Source organism: Tachypleus tridentatus, chromosome 13 (assembly GCF_004210375.1).
Source record: "Tachypleus tridentatus isolate NWPU-2018 chromosome 13, ASM421037v1, whole genome shotgun sequence".
Lineage (NCBI taxonomy): Eukaryota > Metazoa > Arthropoda > Merostomata > Xiphosura > Limulidae > Tachypleus > Tachypleus tridentatus.
Genome location: NC_134837.1, coordinates 170,649,445 through 170,674,440, shown reverse-complemented (window position 1 = coordinate 170,674,440; position 24,996 = coordinate 170,649,445). Strand labels below are relative to the sequence as shown.

At 34.1% G+C, this 24,996-nt stretch overlaps 1 long non-coding RNA gene across 1 annotated transcript; it reads left to right on the top strand.

Moving 5' to 3' along the window:
• The first annotated feature begins 546 nt into the window (after positions 1-546).
• Positions 547-3,295, top strand: LOC143239207 (uncharacterized). Its single transcript, XR_013021061.1, has 2 exons — positions 547-2,801; positions 2,935-3,295. It is a non-coding gene; the product is annotated as an uncharacterized LOC143239207 (long non-coding RNA).
• The last annotated feature ends 21,701 nt before the right edge of the window (positions 3,296-24,996 follow it).

Below are 24,996 nucleotides of genomic sequence, written 5' to 3'. Positions count from 1 at the left end.
AACATGAATTCATAGTGTATTTATAGAATAATTATTGGTAAAACATCAGTTTAGTTAACTTCTAATACACAGAAAGGCTAGTATGTTTGAGTAATGCTACTTTGGAACTATGTATTATTGCTCAGTGACAAAAGTATAACCTGATATTGTTGTGCACCAAAAGTATAAAATGAAATGTATAGACAACAAAACTGGGAAGTATTTTGTTAATTTCTTATCCATTTATTAACCCCTTCCATCTTGGGTTTGGCAGAATCTTCCCAGATCATAATATCAGTAAGAGTAATTGTACCATGATTTGTAATAAGGTACTTGTATACTTGCAAAATTTAGCAGGTTATTGGTAAACATTGCAAGGCTTTTTTTGAACACAAAATATCAGGATTAGAATTTAGTAGTGAGATTTGTTACTTGAATATTTTCTTGTAACTTTTTCTTTCAGAATCTTGACTATCCGACATTCAGAGTAATTTTCATTTTAAGATTAAAAGTACTTTTATACTTCAGAAAAGTAAAATTATTATAAAATTTTTATAATATCTAGACAATTATCAAATGTTTTTTAAAGGAAAACTGTATTGTATGTTATTTTTACAATTGAATCAAAATTTCTATGTATGTCAGGTAGATTTGATCAATCTCATAACCACCACAAAAAAATTAGGAAATAAATGATGCTTTTCCCATTTTAGAATGACTACAGATGACAACTATGTTTAGTCTAAATAACTTAAAACTTGTAACACTATACATTTTGTATTTATTATTTTTATTACATTGACAAAAGTTACAATGATGTGGCACATGTTTATTCATGTTACTGTGCCCAATAATAATAAAACTGACCTTTATAAAATTAAATGTATTTGCTACATTCTAATGTGCTAGTAATAGTATTTTCTAAAATACAATTGTATTTCTGGAAACACACACACACACACACACACACACACACACACACACACACACACACACACATCTAGTGAGATATAAGTGCTTCGGTTCAAATCCTTGTTGCAACAAACATGCTCGCCCGTTCAGTTGTGGGGATATTATATGATGGTCAATCCCACTCTTTGTTGGTGAAAGAGTAGCCCACGAGTTGGCCTTGGGTGGTGACTAGTTGTCCTACCTCTAGTCTTAGACTGTAAAAGTAGGGACGGCTAATGCAGATAGCCCTCATGTAGCTTTGTCTGAAATTCAAAAACATATTTCTCTTAAAACATAGAACATTTGAGTATAGCAAATGGTTGTATCTTCTACTTGCAACAACCTTTATGCTCATTTGCTTCTTTCTGTAGGTTGTTAAGCCTTTTAAAATTTTGCACTTGGAAGATGTGAAATGAAATATTTTGTTAGGTTTTATAGACACTTTTGAAATAACCCAAAAATTGTAATAACTATTTATACCATAGAATTTCACTATAATTGATCATGCTTAGCAACTGAAAGCTGTATTTGAGTCTAGAATAATATGGAATTTTGAAAAGACTAAAGGTTCAACCTACCTTCTTGAAGTCTTGTTTCAAAAGAAGGAAATAATGGCATAACACTTAAATGGTTCAGAAAGCCATTAGGGTTGTTTTTGAATTAAATGTACATAAAGGAGCATTTCCTAAAATGGAAAGAGGCAAATGGGGTCACTATGTTTAGTTCAGCATGTGAGTGATATCCCAGTGAATAGAAAAGATAGGAAGCTCTTATTTTCTGTTCTAGTTTGTTAATGCTGGTAATTTGATTTCATAACTTGTACAAAACTATAGACTTTGTATTTTAACAAGACAAACCTCTAATTTGAACTAGGGTTTCATTCAAATGCACCTTATTACCCACACAAAAAAAAACCTATTTTTAAGTGCATTGTTTAATATTTATTTTGAAATTAATTAATGCATAATAGTAAAATTGGAATTATAATCTACAATTTGACACCAAATTTATAAACACAAACTCTTAAAATTGTCATCAAATTAAATTTTGAATGCAAATCAAGAAATGCAATGATATCGTTTGACCCATGACCATAGGAATATCCTTTCTTTTTAATATTGGTGATAAATCTCAAGTCTTAATATCAGAAACAATTTAAGTTTAAAATTGAGTAAATATTTTTATTTTCAAGATAAAAAAATAAAAATTTTGCACTTGGCTATAGGGTAGGTCATCCCACACAGTACTTTCTATATACCAATATTCTCTACAGCTATAAGGTTTCATAGTGTGCATGCACATATCTACTCTGGCTTCCTTGCATCCCCTTCACCAAAATGTTAATGGGCAGACTAATTTAATTACTCTGTCTGGATAAATGTATTTTGGCTTTGAGTTCTATGTTGAAGCTAATTAAACTTTAGTTTTGTTCAGCCAATAAATAGTCATTGTTAATATTCAGACATCTTAAAGGTGTTTGTATGGCTGCCATCTTGTTTTATCTTGATCTTTACTTTTGTACTTAATGATTTTAAAGAAGGATTCTACTTTAATTGCAATGGAATATTCTGAGTTAGGGTTACTTTTAGTGACAAACTTTCTTCTCTGTATTTGGTGTACATTTAGTTGTTGGTCACACCTACTATTGTTTAAATGCATTCAACACTACAAATATCAGTTTGTGTATTTTCTTTTTTTAATACTAAACTTTTTAGCTTTCATACATTGTAACTATGAAATTGGGTACCTGCATGTCTGAAAGTCCTGTGCATTATCTGTACTTGCAGCTCACTGTACTTCAAGTAAATTGCAACAAGAAGGACACAGATTTGTCTTTGTTCTTGCATGCTGCAGGGACAGCCAGAGTCAAGGTGATTGTATGTGCGTATTGTTACCATAGGTTAAGATATTTGTGATGTCATACTTGCTACCAGTTTTTAATCAAATATTTTGCAAGTCATTTAGTACTATTCTAAGTATCAATGAAATGTTAATATATTCCAGATTGAGAATCCAGTATGAATCACTGAAGAAAGAAGAAGCTGATCAAAATGAATTGATTGAACAATTTCTCTTACAGAATTAATCAAATGTTGATCTTTCATCAGTTATGCTACTTTGATTTAATAGCACAAACGTTTTGATCTTGTAAGTTTAAACACTGTTGATTTGTATATATATTTCATATTAACTGTCATTAAAATTTGTTTGAGTTCATTATGCACTTTTCAAAAACATGATTAGTCTTCCCAGAACATTTTCAATGTTATTTGATTACGACAATTTAAAAATTAACAAATGCATAAAGTTTTGTTTCTGAACAACAACAACAAAAAAAATAAAAATAAATGGGTATGTAACTCAAGCAGTGACTCTGAAAATGGAATTTGTGTGGTGGTGAACAGTTTTTAAGATAGATTTATTGATTTCTAAATATATTAATTAAGTAGTAAAGTTTTTAACTCTTATCTACTAAGCAGATATTTCAGTAAACTAATTAACTTTGTAATGTTGCATTTTATGATTTTCAAATAGCCTGAAATTGAGTTAACTTGTAATTTAAATTCAGAAGTTAATTTCATGTAGAGATGTATTAAATTTATGTTGTTTACCAATAAGATCAATACACACAATTTTCTTTCTTAATACAAATATATTTTAATACACAAACAATAAAACACTTTAATACCAGTTATTACAAATAATGATTTATGTACACAAGTTTTACAAACAATGTTGTCTTCTATCTGATCTTGAGCTTTCTGTGTTATTGAGTACTCATGGTGTGTGAATTAATTCTGAGTCGATATTGGTACAATTCATTTAACAGGGAGCTAGGTAGATTTTCGCTGATCAAACAAGTTTTCACCACTGAAGTTGTCTTCATAAAAAAAACAACAAAAAAAAAAGCTAACGTCCGATGTTAATCTACTGAAGTTAAACTATTTCATGTCCAAAATCTGTAAACATTACTAGTCAAATATCTGTAGTTTCCTGATTAGTAAGCGTTAATCACAGTTGTAGCTTCTGAGATTTATAATATACAAACTTTATCAAACTAACAATCTATACTGTTGCGTTAGTTACTTTCTATAAGAGTTAGGGGAGATTCTAGAAGTTTTAGCCGAAACAACAATACTGGTATTTACATAAACTTTATCCGTAGTTGATTCTTACACTCGAGAATCTTTTACAACGTTAATGAAAAGATTGGAATTTCGCAATATAGATTTAACAGTATAAGTTACATGAATATCTATATCTTTACTTGAAACAAACAGCGATATTAAAATCCGTCATAATAATTAAAAAATATTCAATATGTGACCGTCAAATTTCGCTATAGTGGTTAAAGCTTAATATCGAAATTTCTTTCCAATGTATTTTACTTTTGTGTACATAAAAAATAAGTGACTGAGGTGAGGTTATTTCTTTAATTCATATTATTACTGTGCTGATATTGTTGAATTCCTTAGAAAGTAAAATATTAAGTTTTCAGAGTGTACATATTTTGCATTTACACAAACATGTAACTTTAAAATAGTTTCATTTGTATGCAGTTTCGTGCCATGGGTTTAATGATCAGAATTAATATTCACCCAATTTTATAAGTGAATACTGATTGAGCACACAATCGGTATATGCTGAAAATTTTAACATTGAAAATTAATGAAAGTTTTTGAAAGTGAGTTTAGATTCTTACCAACAGAGGGCGTAATATTTTAATAATTAGATTTTTTTTTATTGTGTGCGTGTTTACAAACACAAAATAAACCTCTACCTTCCTTAAGTATTTAGAAAATGAACTGTTTGTTGACTGTGAACATTTTGATATAAATTTTATACAATTCATAAGATTTTAACTTTTAAGGAGAAATATTGTAGATTTTTTTAACCTTTTAAAATCTCTTATAAACAGTTGATTAAATGCGAAAACAAAAGTGAACGCGGAAAAGCATTTCCAAGGTACACTATATGGCCAAAAGTATGTGGACACTCCCTTTAATTAGTGGGCTCGGCTATTTCAGCCATATTTATTGCTAACGGGTGCCCAAAATCAAGCTTACAGCCATGTAATCTCCATGGACAAACATTGGCAGTAAAAAGGATTGTATTGAAGGGGTCGGTGACTTTCAACGTGCCACTGTCACAGGATGCCACCTTTCCAATAAGTCAGTTCGTCAAACTTATGCCCTGCTAGAACTGCCCCGGTCAACTGTAAGTGTTGTTATTGTGAAGTGGAAACGTCTAGGAGCAAGAGCAGCTCAGCCACGAAGCGGTAGGTCACATAAGATCACAGAACGGAACCGCCAAGTGCTGAAGCGCGTAGCACATAAAAATCGTCTGTCCACAGTTGCAACACACACACTATTGAGTTCCAAACTGCCTCTGGAAGCGACGCCAGCATGAGAACTGTTCGTCGGGATCTTCATGAAATGGGATTCCATAGCCGAGCAGCCGCACACAGGCCTAAGATCACCATGTGCAGTGCAAGCGTTGGTTGGCGTGGTGTTAAAGCACATTGTCATTGGAGTCTGGAGCAGTGGAAAGTAATTCTCTGGAGTGATGAATTACGCTTCACTATCTGGCAGTCAGGCGGATGAATCTGGGTTTGGCAGATGTTAGGAGAATGCTACCTGCCTGAATGCATAGTGCCAACTGTAAAGTTTTGTGGAGGAGATATAATGGTCTGGGTCTGTTTTTCATGGTTTGGGCTAGGCTCTTTAGTTCTAGTGAAGAGAAACCTTAATGCTACAACATGCAATAATATTCTAGAGAATTGTATGTTTCCAACTTTCTGGCAATAGTTTGGGGAATGCTCTTTTATGTTTCAGAATGACAATGTCCCCGTGCACAAAGCGAGGTCCATAAAGACCTAGTTTGTCGAGGTTGGGGTAGAAGAACTTGACCAGTCTGCACAGAGTCCTGACCTCAACCCAATCGAGCACCTTTGGGATGAATTGGAACGCTCACTGCGAGCTAGGCCTTCTCGCCCGACCTCACTAATGCTCTTGTGGCTGAATAGGAGCGAATTCACGCAGCCATATTCCAAAATCTAGTGAAAAGCATTCCCAGAAGAGTGGAGGCTGTTATAGCAGCAAAGGGTGGGGGAACAACGCCATATAAATAAATCCCTATGGTTTTGGAATGAGATATTTACGAGTATATATGGATTTGATGGTCGGATGAACACATACTTTTGGCTATATAGTGTATACATTCATTTTCAGTTTTAAATAATATACCTATTTTTTGCGGCTTCGTTTGATGGCACTTTGTTCAGGGTTCCTTGAAAATATATTTTTAAATTGACTTCACAGGAAAAGATTTAGCGCTTTTCAATATCTTTTAATAAATTTAAACCAGTTTGGGTTTTATAAAGCTATTCTGGTTTTATTTCCAAAAGTCTGTTTATTTGTTTTTGAATTTCGCGCAAAGCTACACGAGGGCTATCTGCGTTAGCCATCCCTAATTTTGCAATTTAATAAGACTAGAGGGAAAGCAGCTAGTCATCACTACCCACCGCCAACTCTTGGGCTACTCTTTTTACCAACGAATAGTGGGATTGACCGTCACGTTATAACGCATTCAAGGCGGAAAGGGCGAGCATGTTTTGGGTGCGACGGGAATTCGAACCCGCGACCCTCGGATTACGAGTCAACTCGTGACCGTCCACGATCTGGCAGACCTCGTGTGACCACGCCCGCACAAGATCGCTAAATCCGTTTACGTGACCTTCGGGATAGGACCACCACTGCGACGTCTACTGCCTCAACCACACCAGGGCTGCGTAGGATTTCCGATCAGACCGTACGCAACCGTCGACGCGATTCTTAGGTCCCATGTGCAACCAATCATGGTGAACGTCAACGACGTTTTTCAACATGACAATGCCCGTCCTCACACAGCCCGACTCACCACTGTCTTCTTGAGACACCACAACATTAGCGTTCTTCCCTGGCCCTCAAGATCACCAGATTTAAACCCCATCGAACATCTTTGGGACGAGTTGGACCGACGTCTGCGACGGCGGCAACCTCAACCGCGGACTCTACCTCAGTTTGCAGCAGCTTTGCAGGCTGAGTGGACAGCCATTTCACAGGATATGATTCGTCATCTCATCGCTTCTATGTGCAGGAGATGCCAAGCAGTTATTGATGCTCACGGGTGCATACTCATTATTGACGTTAAGTGACGTTAAACTTCAACTAGTGAGCGTGAACTTCGCCTTTGCAGACTTTGGATGTTCAGCAGTGAATGTGCAAAGTTTCACACATGTCATACAGAACTACCCGGAATAAACTTGTTAACAATTTGTCTCAAATTTTGCCTTTTGCGTTTCTTTTTTTGAAGAGTATATTTTAAGAATAAAAAATGGTGTTTACAAGAATATTGTATGAACATTTATTTTATACAGATGGCTGTGAATTCACATTACACTAGATTAATTAATAATTCTGTAATTTTAACTGATTATTGATATGTTAATTATCCTGTAGTTTTAACTCAACATAGATATATTAATTATTCTGTAGTTAATTCAACGTAGATATATTAATTATTCTGTTACTTTAACTCACCATAGATATATTAATTATTCTGTTACTTTAACTCAACATAGATATATTAATTGTTCTGTAGTTAATTCACCATAGATATATTAATTATTCTGTTACTTTAACTCAACATAGATATATTAAGTATTCTGTAATTTTAACTCAACATAGATATATTAATTATTCTGTAGCCGTTAACTCTATAGATATGTTAATCATCCTGTAGTCTTTAACTCAATATAGATATATTAATTATTCTATACCTTTCAACTCACATTATAACGCCCCCACGGCTGAAAGGACAATTATGTTTGGTGTGACGAGGATTTGAGCCCACAAGAAGTGTATTAATAAATATACCTGCTGTAACACGAAACTACGTAGCTACTAGATGCGAAGAACACTCAAGAAATACAACTTTTTTTATTGGGTGAGATATCATGATTTGTAAGAATCACAATTTTTTATGTACCGAACTATTTAGAACGTCGATCACTAATTCAGGCTTGAACCCGAGCTACTTGTGTTTTTTGGGTAAGAATGAGAGGTATCAGGCAGTAAAGCAAGTTAGTAAATAATGTTTAATACAACGTACGTTAATTAAGATGATCTCGCATGATGCAATTCACAATATTTCGCTACAGGTTACACGAGTTTTAGGACCTTAATAGATTTAAGCTTCTTTTCTCTTCTTTTTTCCTCCCTTTCCAAAGGAATTATGGACGAGTTTTGTTTTAAACTACAGTCCCTTTTCTCTGCGCCTGTCTTTAAATGTCAAGCCCACACCAGCTATTAGAATATTTTCCTTTTACTCGTCTTTCTCACTTTATTCGAAATGAAATTTTGCTTGTTCTAATACCTGACACTTGATACTTAGAAATACAACAAAAATTGCATGACTATAAATATTGTAACGGAGAGTATGTTCTTAATGTTTTAGATTTATCGTAGGTTCGTATAAGGATATTGAAGATTATATCTCGTCTCAGTGATCAAACTACTTTCTTTTTTTTTTAAATACATGTTCCTACCTTCTCAACCAGAATTGAAATTCGTTATCACAATGCTTCACCACCTTGGTAACTCAGTAGTTAGAGTCTCTAAGGGCTTATATCACTAAATTAAGTAATTTTTTTGTGTCATGGTTAGATCTGTTAACTTATTCATAGATTAATCATATTCTACAAAAATAATAAAAACTTAGAGGCCTTTTGGTGTGCCAGCGTAAAGGTTTCCGGTTTACTAAGTTAAAATATGGGCTTCGATTCTGCGTTGTGGACAAAGTGCAGGTAATCGATTTTGTAGTTCTCTACTAAAAATAAACACCAGCAAAATCTAGAAGGTTTGATAGTGGGAAGTAATTTTAATTCGGAGAAAAGTGCTCTTTATATTTGATAATGTCACTTATACTTTGGTGAGTCTAAAAGTGTCGCATATCCATGGAGATTACCACATACCACTTTTGTTTTTTAAAAAAGATTTTTTTAAGACGATTGATTTATGTTCATTGAGTACGAGGAATAAACTACACAATTTCTATTGCGAGATATTTCTTTATTAAAGTAAACTATAGATTCATAGAAAAAGTAAGAATTGCATTATTCATATATTTTAATATCACGTTTAGATATTGTCGAACCTTAATTTTTTTAGAATGTTTCAAAACCTGCTCACTAATGTTCGAATAGAACAGAAAGGAACTTAGAGTGGACAGATTCAAGACTATCATATTACGTCTCCAAGACACCGAGTCTAACGGGGATATTGGCAAAGCACTAAACATATACTTTTATTACACTGTTTAAACTTTACCAAGGTTATTACCTTTTGTATTCAGCCAGGATTTGTGAACTTCGCAAAGCAAACATTTTATCATAAAAGGACTGAATTTATGGTTTCGGATATAATAGACTAGTGCAAGCAAACTGTCTTTGGGTATATATATATATATACATATATGTTTTTAAGTTACTTTTGGGGGATGATTTGATGTTTTTGGTCTCAGCCATTTCAAATGAGATATATTCTTATAGAATGTACGTTTATTTTCTACCTAGTTTTATTTTTCCTTTCTAATACCAATAGATGATGTACAGAGGTAATGCATGTCTTCGTAAGAAGTGAAACTATACTCACCAAGTCAGAATATTTAATGTTTCTCTCATAATACAGTATTATTTCCAACTGTGTAAACTTTTATTGGTAGTAGGTTTAACATATAGCAGAAATTTACTTGTTATAGAAAATATTTTATTTTTCTTTGTAAAATATACATTTTTGTTACTTCTGTGATCTCTAGATAATATTTTCCCCACATTTACGATGCATTTAAGGTTACTGACACGAAATATAGACCTGTTTAATATCCTGTTTAAACAATATGCTTTGCTGTTAAATCTCCGTACAGAGAGAAGAAATAATTGAGCATAACATTGTTGTATAATGTTTTCTATTGTCATGTGGTGAAATGAAATGTTCTCAGAACCTATACACAATTTAAGAAAAAAGCAACAATTGATTATGAATCTCTACAACCTGAAGACACAGAGATTTCGCTCATGTATTTAACAATAAAGATACTGCTGATATAAAGTTTTCGACAAAAAAATACAACCAATTTAATTTTCTGTTGTCTCTCTGATGACAACCACCAAAAGAATTACGATATATTAAAGTCACGTTATTATTGTTCCCTTCTAGAATTACAGCATATACCAGGACCATCTCTTCTTGCATTCCACATGGTTAATAAAGATGCCTTCACATGTATAACCGAGGACCGAATTTCTGCAAGTATTACGAGGGCTGTTCAAAAAATATGCGGACTGTTTGAATTGCGCGGCTCCAGTTGGTTTGATGGGAATCCGCTTGGTGTCACTAGGTTCGCACAAATCAGCTGATTACGATGCCATTTCCCGATTGCAGATATCTTCATTTGTGTATTAGCTACGCGGTTTTAAGTGAAGTGCGATTTTTTCGTTTGGCGGATTTCAGAATGAATGACCTGAAGGAGCAACGATTTGCTGTGAAATTTTATGTTAAACTTGGAAAATCTGCCACTGAAACTTTTGCTATGCTTAACACGGCTTACGGTGATGTTGCTATGAAGCGTACGGCATGTTTCAAGTGGCATGAACGTTTTAAGGATGGTCGACAGTCCATTGAAGATGATGAGCGTCCTGGACGTCCTTCCACGTCAACTGACGACCCACACGTCGACAAATTCAACACCCTGGTGCGGGCAAATCGACGTCTGACTGTTGGGGAGCTTGCTGAAGAGTGTGGGATATCAGTTGGATCTTGTTACGAGATTTTGACCGAAAAATTGAAGATGCACCGCGTTGCTGCGAAATTCAGCCCTCAGAACTCGTGAGTTTTTGGCCAAACACTCGATCACTGTTCTTCCCCACCCTCCTACTCACCTGACCTTGCTCCTTGCGATTTTTTCTTGTTCCCCAAACTCAAAAGACCCTTGAAAGGAAGAAGATTTGAGACGATTCCCGAGATTAAGGTAAATGCGACGAAGGAGCTGGAGAACATTACAAAAGAAGCGTACCAGGACTGTTTCAACAAGTGGAAACACTGTTGGGATAAGTGTGTGCGTTGGGAAGGAGAGTACTTTGAAGGGGTCCCAGACCTGTAACTTCTAAATAAAGTACATTTTGTTTTATGACGTCAGTCCGCGTATTTTTTGAACAGACCTCGTATAATAACGTTTTAATTTTGAGATACAAATGAGAACCTTTCGTTTGATGTTTGGTCGAAATATGTGAACTTAATACGTTTTCTTTATACATTCCGTAAGATCACTCGCACCCACATATACAGACTGAATGAGGTTTTGTTTTAGTTTTCATATTTCCCCAAGAAAGATATTATTGCTATCTCAAATCCAAAACGATGAAACGAGATAAGCGTATTTCTAGCGAAGGTTTATTCATACATTTTTCGATATTCATGATACGAAACCTAAATATAGTTGCGTTAATGTAGACGAAATACAGGAGCAAACATGATAAAATCAGGAACAGCTATAACAGGCAACCTATACGTAGGTTAATGCTAATATTACTGCTAACCTATGTGGCACTTCAGTAGCTTGGCGCGAATATTTGGAACAATACACGTTTTTGTCTTAGGTGTAATCACAAGTTTATGAAAATTAAATTTTGAGTGTGCGTCTCCCTCTCTCTCCTACATTTTATAATAAAATGAGTGTATGTGCGTGTGACCGTTATAATTCCAAGAGGAAAAAACCTAAGAATTTAAAATTTTACTTTAATACTAAGTTGATCATGTGGGTGTGCATCTAAGTATTATTACTTAGCTTTCTAATGAGGCAAACTAGCGAAAAACTACAAAGAAAATAAATAGTTTCTTATGTAACAATATCTAATATATACAAAATAAGATCAGTGAGTTTTGGTAACAATACATTCCAACAATAGCTTTTATGTTATGCTGGAATGCATTGTTAACAACCAAAGTGTAACCTAATATTGCTTTTAGTCTATGTACTAAAATATAAAATAAAATGTGTAGACCAGAAAACTGCAAAACATATTTATTGATTTCTTAATTTAGTGTATCCGGTGATTAAATAGCTTTGTCTTTTATTAGAAACGTTGGTGATATAACAGAAATATAGTTTAATTCAGAAATAATTTAACTTTAAAATCAAGTATGACGTGACACATACTGGCGTTTAATAGCTTAGATAACTCTTATGCCATGACCGAGCCACCACTTTCACACAGAGGAGATCGAAATAACATAGATGAAGAAAATGGAGACAGGTGGTATAATTTATACAGTGTCAAGTTCTTTTGATAAAACATTAACGTTTTTATTTATTTGTGGTTTCTCTATCAAGACAGGTTATCTTAATCCTAAGGTACAGCCATATATTCCCAACTGTTTCTGATGTTTCCAACGTCAGCAGTGTGGTTATTCAAAGGCATCTTGACATGGTTTTGTGAAGTATGGTTGTCGTTATGGCAAAGACTACGACGCCTGTGAGTGTGAACAGGACTCTCACTGTGTTAACTGTAATGATTTCCATTCCTCTTACTTTTGTTCTTGTCTTTAGTTGGTGGAGGAGAAACGGGAACAGCACTTGAACATTTTCAATAACATATCATATCATCTTCGACATATGCCATTGCAATATGCTCCACTGCTACAGTAGGTGTGCAGACGTATCTTTCTATGCACTCATCAGAGTCTTTTTCACAATATGTGAAGATTCCTTTGCTCTCCATAGATAAACGTGTTGACAAGTCAACATCTACTTCTGTCTATGTCCTTACTGTTGCTTCCAGTGATAGCTTTTAGTGCCTGCTCAGTTCCTTTTCCATCTTTCTGTCCAATGGACAGGAAGTTGCTGATGTACAAAAAATTGTTAATACTCTAGGCGAGAATTTTTCTTATTTTTCTAGCCCTCCTGCCTCTTCACCTGTTTTCTTAGCCATCACGTCTCTGGCAGAATGGTTGCCTTTTTCCTTTCAGGTCAATCGTCTCTATTACAATAATCACCTCTTTACTCTGGTGAAACCTCAGCTTGCTTTTCATCAGTCTGGAAGTACATTGTTTGGACCTGATGATGTTGACTATGAGATGCTGCACAATCTTTCTCTTTCCTCTTTTGTTCTTCTTCTAGTTGTTTTTAATCAGATTTGAGAAAAAAAATTTCCTGATGCTGGAACAAAGCTATTACCCTATCATTTCTAAAGGTTCCACTGAAAATTCTCCACCATGGATCACCTGATTCAACTTACAACGTCAATCAGGGAAGCCTTCCTGAAGAAAGAACATCTTTATCTCTCATTTTTGATGTTTAGAAAGGGTTATTGCATTTTGCGTGGCCTTCATTCGTATGGGTTGCGGAATAATTTGCCCATTTTATTCATAATTTTACTCGAAAGTCGATTTCAAATCCGTGCTGGTTCGACTCCTTCCCATTCTTTCGCAAAGGAACTTGGAGACCCTCAAGGCTGTGTCTTGAGTATAACTCTTTTCAGTATCAAAATAAACTTGTTCCTACTGTTGCAAATGGAATTTATATTGACGATTTCCACATATCGTGACGGTCTTCGAACATGAAATGATATGAGAGGCAACTTCAGACTGTTCTCAGTAGCTTGTTGAAGTGGACCACAACAAACGGTTTCACCTTTTTTTTCTTCAAATCCGTTTGCATGCACATTTGTAACCTACAGGGTTTCACCCTGATACGAAGCTCTATCTTGGTGGTGTTGCTCTTGGTGTTTACATTTGACTGTAAACTTACAATCATTCCTCAAAATAAAGCAACTACGTGTCAAGTGTACGTGGGCACTGAATCCTTTTTGTTCTCTCTTTCATTTCTTGGTGAGTCGATTGATGTTCTATGCTAAGATCTACAGTGTTTTTATTTGATCCAAACTGGATTATAGGTCTCCAATTCATGGTTCTGCCAGGACCTAGGCCTTGAAATTGCTAGATCCAAGTCACCATTTGGGACTTCAGCTTACATGGAGGCTTTCTGAACTTTTTCAGTCCAGAGCTTATACATTAAGTCCCACAAACCTCTTTTTAACTTCTACCATTTGCAACTTTCTTTACTGTATGCTTCTAAATTTTTATTTTTTATCACAGTATCCCACCTGGAGTTGTGTCTTCCTTCCTCAGTGGGCTATGCTTTATCAAAGTAGATTGTCTACCATTTTCATTTTGGACTTCATATCCAGGTGCAGTTCGCTGCATTGAGTCTGTCACTTGATGACGCTGCTGTCTCCTCTAATCAACTCATTCCACCATGGCTTATTATCATCTCCACCTGTGACAATTCTTTGTGTTATGAAGGGAAAGTGAATACTCCCGATTGGAAGTACCATTTTGTCTTTACTGAACATCATTTGAACCATTTTTCTATTCCAGTTTATACGGACGGTTCGAAATCTGGTGACTCTGTGGGCTCTGCCAAGGCTTGTTGTGGCTCAGTGGTTGTTCACAGGATCTCCTCTACAGTTTCTGTGTTCACTGTCAAGTTTTATTTTTTTTACCTTAGATCACATTGAAGCTACACAGATTGTACTATTTATACTGACACTTTTAGGTCTCTACATTAGTTTTCACCCTGTTTTAATTGATTTTCCAAAACGACTGGCCCATTTTTCTTTATCTTCTATGTTTACCAGTTTTTGGATATCTGGTCATGTCAGTATTCGCGGGAACGAGCTCACTGACACCACAGCTAAGTCTGTCTCCTCTGGTACTGTTACAACTGTGCTTATCCCATATATGAACAACGGTCCTGTATTCAAGGCTCGGCTTCGTGCCAGTTGGCAGTCAACTTGGAGTAAAAAACGTGATATAAAACTTTTACAAAGAGAACTTTTTGTTGTTCTTTGGCCTTCTAGTTACCATAAGGATAGGAAGGAGTAAGTTAAAGTATTGGTTAAAGTTTTTGACTAATCGTTTTCTTTTATCTGGGTCTAATCCACCAATGTATGGCCTTTGTGATACTGAAGTAACAATAACTCACGTTTTGCTGTTGTAGACATGTCTTTCCTATATATAGTCTTACCCCAGGCCAGGATCATTAGCGATGGTGACACTGTCCAACTTAATTGTGATTTTAACTTTTTATGAGCCATTGGTTTTTTTAAGTTCTATTTTAGTCTTTTATCTCACTTTTACATGCTGTCTAGTTTTTAACTCGATTTATTTTTACATTTTATAGAATTTTACTTTTAGGTTTTTACCGGTTGTTTGGCGCAGGAAGCCTAGTTACTTTGAGCCAAAAAGACATCAAAGAATCTACTGAATAAATCGTTAAAGAGATACCTTTGGACCATGTCGAAAAAGTCTTGAGAGACGATAGGGAAACGTCCAGCATGTTGCTTTCGAGACGTATCTTTAGTCTTAAATTCGAGTCAGTTTTTACATAAAATACTTCAAAAATATGACTAATTACAATACAAAATAATTGATTAAGAATATACGTTACAGGAAAAATGTGGTAGTGTCAATAAATAAAGCGTCACTATAGAAGCCAGATCATTGCCATTTTTTAATTTAAAAGGCATTTGTGTAATTCGAGGGTCGCAGGTTCGAATCCCCGTCACATCAACATGCTCGACCTTTCAGCCGTGGAGGTGTTATAATGTGACGGTCCATCCCACTGTTCGCTGGTAAAAGAGTAGTCCAAGAATTGGCGGTGGGTGGTGATAATAACTAGCTGCCTTCTGTCTAGTCTTACACCGCTAAATTAGGGACGGCTAGCGCAGATAGCTTTCGAGTAGCTTTGCGCGAAATTCAAATAAACAAAACGAAAAAAATAAAAGACATTTGCAGTTCTGTAAAATTCTCAAACGTATCAATTAAACTATAAATTTAGAACGTTTATATTTTTAATAAAATGTGATAAAAATTCGTAAACTTTACTATTCTTTAATAATAAAAACTAAAGGAATTTGTAGGAGCATTATAGTGTTAATCTAAAAATACATTGGATATTATTTATCCTTTCCAATTATAGTTATATTAAAATTGCCCAAATGGAAAAATAACATTTGTTACAACAAAACTTTGATCAAAATAGTCACTGACAGACATTCAGTAATGCGATATTTGTTCCAACATAATGCCATAATTATGAGTGTGTATGTTTTCTTGTAGCAAAGCCACATTGGGTTATCTGCTGAGCGCACCGAGGGAATCGAACTGTTGAATTTAGCGTAGTAAATCCATAGATGTACCGCTGTACTAGCGGGTGGCCGTAATTATGAAGTCATATCAAAGTTAAATTGCAATACTTCAAAGTTAATGTGTTTCATTTTCGTACACTTCGTTTTAATTAACAATTTAAATCAATACTTGGGATTAGGATAACAACAAATACTGATGTTTAGGTAATCTGTAACAAAATGTAGATCATATTGGGTGGAATACGATATTGGTGCACTGAAGCACTCGCATATCTTTAACGTACAGTGCGTTGTTATTTATTTAGAATGTAACTAATCAAATCGATGTAACTTATATATACACATCTATAAAGTCGTAGTTTACGTTAAATTTTCAATATATTAGAAACAAATTCGAAACAAAACAGTTATTAAAATCTGTAATACTATACTTGTGATAAAGTACAAAATGAGGGTAACCAAACTCGTAGTTTCATTGTTAAACAAGTCAATCATATGATTCATATACGAATGATTGATTTTGCAGCCTATGTAAAACTTAGTGCTGTTACATGATGTTATTTCAGTTGTCACTTTGAGGTGAATAACAATGAAAACTTGCTCTCATTTGACATAAACAATAATTAGATCTTAATGAACGTAGCGTTATGTTCGTATCTTTTCATCAATTCATGTCACCAAATAGAATAAAGCTACAAGTATGTCTTATCGTAATATCATAACATTTCATATTACATGTTGAAATTTTAATGTTTTCCAAAATGTAAACATAAAGGGAGATAAACATATAAGTAAAAGTTTACTTTAATACAACTGGTTAATTCATTTTAATGGTATGAATATGGTTTCTTAGTATGTACAAACGTCGAAAATTGAACAACAACAGTAGTTCACTTTTAAATTGATATTACAGGAAATTTTTGTGTACCGCCCTTAGGTTTGATCTTTCTTCTGATCAAAGTAAATCAACTGTGTTTGAACAGTGACCAAATCAAAGGCAAAGACGTCCACTCAGACGCTTATGGAGTATAAACCACGAATCTTTTTTAAAATATATTTCCATCTTATTTAAGAAGTGTATGTATTTTCTTATAGCAAAGCCACGTCAGGCTATCTGCTGAGTTCACCGAGGGAATCAAACCCTTGACTGCAGGGTTGCAAATCCGTAGACTTACCGCTGTACCAGCGGTGAACCTTGAAGAATTGTCTTGTTGACCTAGTCGTATGAATGAATAATTTTTCCTGTGGAGTTGTACCTTATTGGTATCCAGTCTGTACTAAAAAAACGTAATTTATTGAATTATATTTATTTTTTACCTAAATTTACGTAATTTATTATGATATAGCTATTTTAAATTATTTTTAATACATAGAAAATTGGATACTTACTATTATATCTGTGATACTTTTAAAACAACTTGGATAAAAAATAATGTGAATAATTGAGCCAATGGTAATACTTAACGTTTAAAAACGCATCGTTTTCTAACGTATATATTTTATGTTTGTTTAAGACTGACGTGCCCTGATGATAAACTGAGTTGCAATCTGAGAGTTGTAACCTCAAATCTCATCACCGAACATACTCAACCGCAGTCAATCCGCATTATTTAATTAGGACAATCCAAGAGTTGGCGTTGGGTGATGTCGCCTATCTTCTACTTGGACTTTCATTTTTAAAGTAAATACAGATAGTACAGATAAACTTCGAGTAATTTTGCTCGGAATTTAATTAACATACATATATCTGCTTCTTTTACCACAGAGCTATGTTATAGGCAATATGCGCTCTGTCCACCATGGGAAACCACGCAATTCTGAATTTTAGCAAAAGAAATTCGCGAAGTTACCACTAACTCAGTTATTGCGAGGAATGTTTTTTCATGTAATATTTCATATTGGAAGAAAATAAAGTGTGTGTGTGTGTTTTCTTATAGCAAAGCCACATTGGGCTATCTGCTGAGTCCACCGAGGAGAATAAACTATGTTTCAGTTTCATGTAAACGACCTAAGGATATGTTTAGACAACAAGGCCAAAGTTCATTATGAAAAACTTTAATAATTTTTATTTGACGACCTTAGAAACTAACGACATTTTTTTATTGTTCAGCAGTGTCATTGATTCTGAATTAGTGTCGTCGATTTTATCAATAAACGTTCAGAACATATTTTATTAATTTTAAACAAGCTGTGAACAGCGTACAAAGACTGTTTAAAATTAAATCGGGATATTTGTATAGAACACTAAATAGGCGATGTATACTGAAATTACATAAAGCTCATGGTACATCCATAAGTTATACAAAGAGATAGAACGTTATATTAAAATAGTTTTGGAGCACCTGTACAATAGTCCTACAACTCAGTCTCCATTACAAAACTCTATCCTCGAAAATGCTATTGAAATAAAACAAAAGAATAATGCTGTGAAACTATACTTGTAGAAACATTTGATTGTGTTAATATTTAAACTAACCTTCCATCAGCAATTAAGGTCAAAATCTTCAACAAATTGGACGATGCCATTTTGAGGTTACAAGTTTTCCATTTCAAAATTGAATATTCCAGAATAACTACGTTACAATTTCACTCTTCGTGTTCCATATAAAATCGTTCTTTTCAAGAGACCTTATCTAATGTTCGAACAGATAACAGTTTTACTTGAGAATACCACAAGGAGAAATGTTGGTACCTTTATCACAGAAATCATTGCAGAATTTATTATTTTACAAATCATAACTTTGACTCTCGGGTAAAATTTAAAAGTATACATTCACTGAGAGAATGACTTGTTTTATAAGGGAAAGAACTCTCATCGCGAAGAGTAGTGATTTCTGAGAAAAGTACACCATCGTATTTGAACTACACCATGTCCACCATAACGATATCACTCTTACGTGAAACTTTTCAAACACATATTGATGGGATAATAGGGTTACTAGTATAGGCATGCTGTGAGTTGCGTATTCAGTAAAACAACAGATGATCTGTTGCCCTAAATACTGAATCAGCAATTATTTTGTTATATGTGCATCTTTTTTTTCCACTTTTATTAAAATCTGATTAATCAGCCCTGTCCCAGTATATAAAGTTATGTGGTATATTTGACTTACATCCTTAGATCTACATGTAAATCTTAAAATGAATATTTCATTAAAGATTTTGTTCAATTTTAAAATAAATAGTAGAAAGGAATTTAAAAACACAGTGTATTTTTAAGTAGAAGATCTTTCTGAAAATGTATAGAAAGTACATATAAACAACGTAAAGTCAGAAGAGTACTGTGGAACCACAACACAACAGGATCGCAGATAGAACTTACCAAACCACCTAAAGACTTAACTGATGTCAAAAACGACATTCAAACATCTCATGTGAATGTGATCAAGAACACAGTGTAGGGAGAAAAAAGTCATAATGTATCTGAATGAGAAACAAACAAAAACTGTATAATACATATACACTTACAATATCCCAGCAGATCACAGAATCAATATAACATAATAAAAGTAAATAATAGTATTTGTGTGTTTTTCTTATAGCAAAGACACATCAGACTTTATATTGTGTCCACGGAGGAATCGAACCGCTTATTTTAGCGTTGTAAATCCATAGAATTACCGCTGTTCCAGTGGAGAACAAATAATAGTAATATATAATAATATGATTCATAAACTAGTTATCTAAATAAATAACAAGAAATCTTACGCATCCACACAACTGAGAGCAACATGTGTGAATAAAAGGTATTAAACGGTAAAACTTTACATTAAGTAGTAAATAAACTTTTATATAAAATAATGTTAATTACGACTATCTTGTATGATGCAACCATTAACTTAATATTCCACTAGATTAGGGTACTAACATTAAGTACTTATTGTTGTGTAAGGGTCGCCAGTTACACTATAAACGCACGTAATTGAGCGTATTCATTCTCATAATTGCTGAAGATTTCGCTTTGTTTTTCTGTTTCTTTATTCAACATGCAATAAAATAAAAAACAATAAACTATGGTGATATGGACCACATACGATATAAATAAAATGAATCCCTATTAATCCACACAATAGAGAACACTCCTATACAACCAATCATTGACTTTAATAAAATTCTCTCCTGAAACCTAGAAATTTAGTTACATCATGTAAGGTGCTGAAACTAACGCTATAAACTAATTAACATCTACCAAGAAAAGTTCATTAAGTATAAACTAGTCTTAGGTGTTTATATATAAAAAAGTATTGTAATTTAGTATGTTTTGAATTTAGGACAAAGCTACAGAAAGAGCTATCTGTGCTTTGTACACCAGGGGTATTGAAACCCAGTTTTTGCTAGTTGGAATCCAAAGACATAGCGCTATGCCACTGTGGAACTTTGTCGGAGGTATCTCGTACTCTTAAGACCATACATTAATTTAAAGTTATTAATTAACTTACTTTTCTCAGCACAGTAGGTAACTGATGATTATTTTATCAATATTAATTTATATTTAAGAACCAGTAATAAATAATATTTGAAAGATTACACTTATCGAGGGACCTGTGTTAACAGCTTATAACGTCACTACGCGTAAAAGTACCTTTAAGAAAAGTTATATTTCAGTGGTTGGGTCTTCTCGTTTGGTAGTTAATAAGATCTAATAACTAAATTTTTGTCTTGTTTTTTTTTTTTTGTATTGAACGTTATCCTTGCTAAGGTTACTCAGCGATTTCAGATCGTGACATTTGGCTGAACTTAGTCCTGTCTGATTGTGTGAATGAAAAATGTGAGCGGGAATACAATAGAGTAAGTAATACATAATATTTCATATAATACAAGTTCGTCGATTCAAATTATATCTTATGACGCAAATCTTAATATGTAACTTAATCAGACTGTTTTCATTTGCTGCCATAATGTATGTTTCCAACGACAATCACAATTCGTCAGTCCAATGTCCAAACCTCGGTGGTTCAGCTTTTACTCTGAGGGCTCATATCGCTACAGTTTCGGTTTCGTACCACGCGAAAAAAATTCTTCATAGTAATATACAAAAAAATATGCAACAACTTCTTACTTTGTATAATTTCCATGTACATTGCCACTATTATTAATATTATAATGAGATATAAAGTGGTAAAACTGTGGTTGATAGGTAAGTTTGTATATTAGTAAAATTTACTAAAGACGTTAAAACCTAGAGATTCTCCGGTGGGTCAGATTAAATTTTTGGGTTTACGGAACCAAAATCCAGGGCTTTTTTATTCGTGATACTAAATTCAACAACAATAAAAGCGGGAAGATTTTCTAGTGGCAAGTGAATTTAAAATGTATTATTTACACTTTATACTTGTAATCTGATTTATATATTTGCGCTTATTATATCTCTATAAAATTACTATGCAACTCTACATTCATAATTTTGAATATGATTAAGTTATGTGTTCCAAGTGTACAAAAAGTGAAACATACAATTTCTTCTGTAGGATATTTCGTTATTATTGTAAATTAAAGATTAACAGAAAAACGTATAAGTATAGTATTTATATACAGACTGTATTATTAAGGTGGTGTATTAATATAACGAAAAGTTACTTTTGCAGAATGAATTCAAAACCAGCCCAGTATTGTTCGAATAGACCAAAAAGGTTTTTAGAGTTCACAGACTCAAGACTTTCACATTACTTCTCGAAGATGAGTGGATCAAACTGGGATATTGTCTTAGACTTTGGATGTGGTCCTGGTAATGTAACAAAAGATGTACTTTTAAAACACTGTCCAAACACGACAAAAAATTTTGCTGTCGATCTTCTGTCAGAATTTGTTGACTTCGCCAAGGAAACATTCGGTCATGAAAGGATAGAATATATGGTTTTGGATATAATAGAAAAGTAAGGAGAAAATCGATTTCAGAAATCTATATATAGACAGTCATATACAAAATGTGTATGTTTTTTGTTAAACTACCTTAACTGGATGGTGTTATTAATAAAATATGTTCTGATTTCAGTAAGTTGAATTGATTATATATATTTTCGAAGAATGCATCTTTGTTATTGATTTACACACTTCATTTTTCCTCTCTAATATCTAATGATGGTGTACAGTAGTAATGAAGGTTTTTTTATATACTGCTCAAAAAATTAAAGGAACAAGTGCGTTTTCTTATATACTTTACCTCAGTGTTCCAAATGTGATAATATTTTTATTCTTTTAGGTAATTTGCCTCATTTAAGTTCCATCTGAATCCATTTTTTAATGTGTGATGAACAGTAAAACATGGAGAAATAAAATTTTTAAAAATGGCCAATATCACCAAAACTGATATCCCCTATGAAACAATACTTTAAACAGTTTACATGCGTTTATTCAAGAAATTTTTGAAACATTCAATATCTAGTGTGACCTCCACGGGCTATGACACACTCCTAACATCGATTTGGTACACTTCGAATCAGTCTGTCGATGCTATCTTGGGGTATGGCAGCCAACTCGTCTATCAGGGCATGTCGGAGTTCCTGTACATCCTGAGGATGTTACTGGCGTTCACTAATACGCCGCAACAATATATCCCAACAATGTTTAATCGGATTTAAATTTGGAGATCTGGCGGGCCACCTAAAAGTATCTTTTCCTTCCTCGTCAAGGAAGTCCATACACAGTCTGGCGACGTGGACTTGCGCGTTAACCTGCATGAGAACGAATCCATCGCCGACAGCACCGGCAAAAGGCCTCACATGGGTTCCAGAATTTTGTCTGTACATCTGTATCTTTTTATAGCACCCCTGTCGAGTATGCGTAAGTCTATGCGGCCACACAAGCATATGCCTGCCCAGGCCATTACAGAACCTCCTCCATAAACGTCGACTTGCACAATGTTACAGGCGGAAATTCGCTCTCCTCGGCGTCTCAACACTCTCGCACGTCCATCATCACGAGACACAGTGAACCTGCTGTCGTCTGTCCACAGCACGGTGGCCCATTGACGAAGTCCCCAGTCCAGGTGCTGACGAGCAAACTCCAACCTAGTTGCACGGTGTCGCGCTATCCAAATAACTCCTCTTCCAGGCCGTCTGGCTCTAAGACGTCCTTCGTGTAGACGATTGCGAACTGTCTGGGTCGATACACGGGTTCCATTGGAATGCTGAAGGTCATTCCGCAGTGGCCGTGCCGTAGTTAACCTGTCCCGCAGAGCAGTAGTCATGAGGTAGCGGTCCTCTTTGGCTGTTCTGCAGCGATGACGGCTTTGACCTGGTCTCCTGCTATAAGAGTTCGTCTTCTTCCAACATCTCGACCGCCCTGGCCATCTCGTTCTCTGTCAGATGGCGCCTGACTGCTTGAGTACACGAGACGAAGGTACAAACTGACAAAACGAGCCGCAAAAGTTCCATATTGGTCTTTGTTTCGAGAATTAATCACGAATGCATAGTTTCAGGTACAGCCTTATATAGGGTACCTTGAGTTGGATTCTCCTTGAGTGAGGTGAGTTTTGTTTGAGTTGCTTCAAACTTCACTTGCAAGCTTAAAAAATACACTTGTAACAGAACGGATATGTTTTTCATACATAAATTTAGTTATGACAAAAATATACTGAAATACGTACTTGTTCCTTTAAATTTTTGAGCAGTATATAAAGTTCAATTATACTCAACAATTTAGCATATGTGACTTTTGCAGATAATGTATTTTTAATACTAATGTGAAAATGTTATTGAATGTACACTTAAAATACAAAATCTTAATTTCGCAACTGCTTAGAGATCTCCTTATATAACAAAATAGAGGTAATATTAAAAAAAACCCATAAAATACAAATTTATAGTTATAAGTGAATACTTTTCTAATCACATTTGCAATACGCTTAAGGCTGTTGTATTGTGAAATGGATTTTTTTAAGTGTTAACTATTCGTACAGAGTAAAAATATGATTGCGATATACATTTTGTTGCAACTTTTATCATCAAATGGCGAAATTATAAGGTTTTCAAAACCGAAATACATTTAAAGTAATGCAATAATAACTAATCACGAAACCCTACATCTTAATAGATGAATTTCTTGCATAAATACAATAGTAAAGAAAATTTGAAAAAAAAAAAGAATCGTTTTGAAAAAATTGTTTGATAGACACGAAAATATGAAGAAAAAAGGAAGAAACTTCTATTGATTAAGATGTTACGGTACCTAACATAAACATATGGACAGACTGAAAAGTAACAGAAAGAAAACGACGAAAATTAATAGGAAATCTTTGCAAGCACTGTAATAATAAAATAAACTCACAGAAAGATCATTTATATCATATATGTGTATATATGAGTGTGATTGTGAGTGTGAATTGTTAAAAACTTGTGCAACCTGTTGTTGAAGAAAATAAAGGAAAAGGAATATTATTCTTGAGTTATCAATTAATGTAAACTATACAGTGAAGTAGAGATTATGAATTATCGAGAGAAGAAAAATTTTACGAATACTGAAGAAATTGTGAAATTGAACTTCCCTTAGATAACCCTCCAAGTTACATAAACAGTGGAGAAAATGCGTGAACCACAATCATCAAACGAAATAAAATTATTTAAAAGCTTTGTGATCCAGTTATGAAGTACTAACGCTATAGTAATTAGTATACAGTGAAGTTTATATCTATGAAATCAAGACACACGGTAATGTTTCGTGTGGCTAAAATCTTTTCAGGACACATTGTGTGTTATTGACAGGAGCGATATTTTTATTTTCTGTGGCTTTAGTTGTGGTAACCCAAATCAATATCTATTTTTAAATGATGTGCTATACTAAACCGTTACTTTATATACAAATGTCCAAGACAGTTCATTAAG